Source organism: Parasteatoda tepidariorum, chromosome X2 (assembly GCF_043381705.1).
Source record: "Parasteatoda tepidariorum isolate YZ-2023 chromosome X2, CAS_Ptep_4.0, whole genome shotgun sequence".
Classification (NCBI taxonomy): Eukaryota; Metazoa; Arthropoda; class Arachnida; order Araneae; family Theridiidae; genus Parasteatoda; species Parasteatoda tepidariorum.
In genome coordinates this window covers 56,799,790-56,804,472 of record NC_092215.1, presented here as the reverse complement: position 1 = coordinate 56,804,472, position 4,683 = coordinate 56,799,790, and the positions used below count along the sequence as shown (strand labels likewise).

Genomic DNA, 4,683 nt, shown 5'->3' with positions numbered 1-4,683 from the left:
ATGGAGGTGCTCTACGTGTTCTATTTCAGACCGCGGCAAGAGATACTTCAAAGGAGTGAACCAGCCCTTCTATTCTCTTTAGCCCTGCTGGAAAACATCCCTGAGGATGATCTGAAGAGATCCTGCAGAGGATCAAAATGGACATGTCATCACAATTTTGATCCTCTGCAGAAGGGATGGCACACCCGCTTCGGTAGCCCGACGACCTGCACTCGAATTCGAGCACTTTACGGTAGAACAGTTTTACGAGGACCAATACCGCACACCCTCGGTCCCTACGCAGGCTGATCCAAGTGGTCACCCACCCGCACACTGATCGTAGCCAGTGATGCTTGACTTCGGCGATCTGCTGGGAACGATGTCTTAACAATCAGTCCACTGCGGGCCTGTAATTATAGAAATAAACCAAAAGTTTTCTTCGTTCCCAACCTATAGCTACGGTCTACTTATAAGGATATTTATTTGGCAACCCTACCTTCGGTCATTCATCTGTCCGCATTTAAATCGGTACTTTCTAAATTATTTTATTTGCTCGTGTTCTTTTAAAGCTATTTTCGAAAAATTAGTTAACCCTCTCACGCGATCCAAAATTAGCGCATCTTGCAATTTCCATGGAGATGCAGCCACGGCCTTAGATAGGGTTTAGTTATATAATTTGAATAAATAAAATATGCAAACTTCTCTAATTTTGGACGAAGGATTTTCCTCTCAAATAGTTGACTAATGTGAGTTTAGTTTTCGTAAGGATCTTTCCTATATTTATCTTCATTTATTATTTATCTTCGTATTTATCTTCATTTACTATTTTAATTCATTTTAATATGATTATAATAAATTTCTATCTACAGAAGTTAAAACATCTCATAATCCTCTCGAAATGAACCAATTTTAAATTTAAGGCATTAATAAGGCAAAATATGATATGTGAACTACTTTCTTGTAAAAGTGGTAGATTCATGATTATATTTTTATTATTAATATGTTATATTCTAAATGTATCTAAACCAAACTGGATAATTCTTTGTTAATTTTAAGTGCAATGTGCATATTTTTATGCAATTTAGTTTGAAAATTTAGTATAAAACTACATAAAAATGTAATATTTTGCGATAATTTAATTTATAATAAGCGTTAAAGAAACATAAAATGACTGTGCTCAAAACAAGATTCTCAGCTGATTTCTCAGAAACTATCCGACCGATTTCGCTCAGATATTGTATTTTGTAGTTTAAAATTACATTCTTCAAAATGAAATAAAAAATTTTATGCCTTAGAATTTAAAATTTTTTCAACTATTATTTAATAAAATAATTAAAAAATATATTTACCAAGAGTTATGTTTTGCATGGAATTATCTTTGGGTAAAAGAATTGTATTATTTTGTGCAAAAATTTTTGAATTCGCTTAAAAAGTTCTTGAGATGAGACATACACAAAAAGTAAAATTAACATTAAGGGATCCAAACTTCTAACCTCTCTCCTGACCAAACTATTGGGACCATATTTTTCCAATTGCGGTTACTTTCACCCTTATATTTTGTGGGTCAGAAATTCGAGTCCAGCTAAATAAAGGCATTCAGAAAAAGTACGTTTTTGTTTGTTATTTCGTAACTTAAAATATCGTCAGCACTAATTAATTGGCATGTATGAGTACACTCACTTGAATCATTGAGTCCCAGAACATTAAGATCCGATCATTAGTTAAAAAAATATTTAGAGTGGTTCTTTTTTTTTTGGTAATCTTTTCATCACTGTACTTAGTACAATAGTACTTATTCTATGCAAAGATATCATATAGCTGTCAATTTTTTAAATCTCCCAGAATATATTTTTCTGCGGTATTTGCGTAATTTAACTCCGTTAAAGCAGCGAAAATTGATTTATTTTTACCATCAATAAACAATAATGTATAATTATCAGATTATTTCTATCTTTTATTCACTTATATATTCAAAAGAATAAATTCAATCTTTACAAATCAAATTCATAATCGAAGAATCAAAAAGAATAATTTCAATTTCATAATTCGTAATCAAGAACTTTTTTTCACTGCGAAACATTTTTTTTGAAGAGTGTCAGTTGATAAAAGAAGCTTTAAATTACGTCGGAAAAAAAAATTTGTTAACACTTAAAATTAGTATACAGCTTCTTTCGAAATTTTATTATCATTTAATTCAAAAAATTAAAACCGCAGATTACGAATTAGCTAGAATTTTATAAAAAAAATTACAATTGCTAATCCCTCCTATAGTTTCACCAAATCTAGGCTCTTAAAACAGAATCTTATATGATGTTAAAATAGTAGTACTATTGTGGGAAATTTATTTTTAATGAATCTGTTACTTGCTAAGCAAGGAAAACAGTTGGAAGAATATTTCAAAAATAAAACTTGTAATTTAAGTAAAATAAAATAAAGATAAAGCCATCGGCCAGGGCAATAAATAAAAAAATTGTCACGTTATAGCTTTATTAATTATGTCGATACATGTCTGTCACTTTTGTGCATGATTTCGTATTGTTAATTAGAGCTATGGGGTCGATTCAAACCCAACCCCGGACTTGGCTGAGAGTTCTTTTAGTTTCTATCTGTCTACTCTGTTAAAAATAGATAAGTAGATTTTTTGATGGACTTTTCTCCATAATTACATGCATTACAAGTGCATCTGACCTCATATCGTAATTTACTGTTAGTACCAAATTTACAAAGAGGAGAAACTATTGAGAGAAAAACAAAATTTTTTTAGGGACGTGGCGAATCCTAAGATGAATAAATGTCAAATAAAATAATTTTAAAAATTAAAAAAAAACTACTTTTATAAGCTTTTATATAAAAAGGTAAGAAATAAAATAACTTATTAGAATTGAGTTGATATAGTCTCAGTTTATTGTTTATTTTCCAAACAGAATGTTCATTTTTTTGTCTTAAAATGCGTTGCAAAAATTTCTTATGAAATTTTTAACGAAAGCAAACAAAAAGTTTATTTGATGTTATTATTTTTATTAGAAAACTGACTTTTTTTCAGCTTTCTTTATAAATTTTACTAGTTTTTATACCTTAAGATTGATTAACATTTTAAGATCAAATTTATATAAAATGATCATAATATGCGGAAAATTAACTGAATCTATATTAACTCAATTCTTAGAATTTACTTTACTTCGCACTTTTTTATGCAAAAACATAAAAAAGTTTGATTTTTAAAACTTTTTTTTGCAATTATTTTATTAGTGATCATTTTGCTTTCGTTTTAAATAAAAATTATTTATCCATTGTTGTCAAAAAAATTAATTCCATCGAGATTTTCCTTTTAACAGCTCACGCTTAACTTGATGTCAAGACAAGACTCTAAACGTCGAAAGTTAAAATATAAAAAAAATTGAACAAAAACTATAAGAAAAAGAGATGTTTCCTAATAAAAATCATACATAATATCGATTTTTTTTAATAATATCTCAAGAGGGGTAAAGTGAATTTCCAATTTGAACAATTATACATTATATAGTTAGTATGATAGAGTGTTAACAAGTAAAATAACTTCTCATGTATTACTTCTTATTGAGTCACATGTTCCAAATTTTACTAAATTCCTTAATTTAAGTACTTTTTCTTCAGAACAATTTTTTCTTTCAAATCCAGGTTCATCGTTCATTTTGTTATTATTAACCAATTAGCAAAATAATTTTTACGTGCGGCAATAATGCTTTTATATCTTATAAACTAAATAATCTTTATTAATCTTATTTTATTAATTATAATCCTTATTTTAATTATTTTTATTAGCCTTTAAAGGGAAAAAGAAGAAAAGAGAGATCTTCTCGGGGGTTAGGGAGGGGATCTGTGAGCGGAGCCTGCTAGTAATGTAAATAAGGTAAAATTTTCGTTCTCTAAATGATTAAATGCAATAATGTATTTTTGTTACTTGAGTTTGTAGGCCCAGCAACTCAGCATTTCCATAAACGCATAGTAGAGAAAGAATAACAAATATTTTCTGATAAAGGTTAAATTGTTCTCACATTCGCTCCTAATAAATAAAAGCACGCGTTAAAATCAACAACCTTAATTTATAAATGAATTTTACAAGTGGTAGGAAGATTTTATTAAACAAATGTAGTAAAAGGTAATTTTGTTTTCAAAAACATGTTAATTTTTGCGTTATTTTGGAGCATTGTGCTATATTTTCAGTAGAAGCTGATTAGGGCTCATATTGAACAGAAGCATGTGCGACTTTACCCAAAGATGTAAAATGCAGCGTTATTTTGGAGCATTGCGTTATATTTTCAGTAGAAGCTGATTAAGGCTCATATTGAACAGAAGCATGTGTGACTTTACCCAAAGATGTAAAATGCACCTTTTATATTTCTTGTAAAAAATAGCTTTTAATAAATTTTTATGAACATTTTATATGATAAAAATCTAAACATTTTGAGTTGTGCAAATTTATATATCATTTATAACATTTTGTTATAATAGCATTTATTCTACACTTAGAACATCGGCCGTTATAATGGAACTGTAATGAGAATTGTTATACGAGAGTAGCCAGCATATCAAAAATGTCCCTGTGAGAAATCAAAAGATTATAATTTTTTATGAAACAATTAAAATGGCTTTTAGTTTAGTTTAAAGCTTAAATATGAAACAAATTTTAGTTTTCTAAAAAAAGAAAAAAATACATATATATAT

The 4,683-nt window shown here is 28.6% G+C and overlaps 1 protein-coding gene across 1 annotated transcript in view; it reads right to left on the bottom strand.

Moving 5' to 3' along the window:
- Nucleotides 1-4,683, bottom strand: part of LOC107453365 (sodium-dependent phosphate transporter 1-A) — a 20,091-nt gene that overhangs the window by 12,416 nt on the left and 2,992 nt on the right. The gene's annotated exons all lie outside the window — the stretch shown is intronic.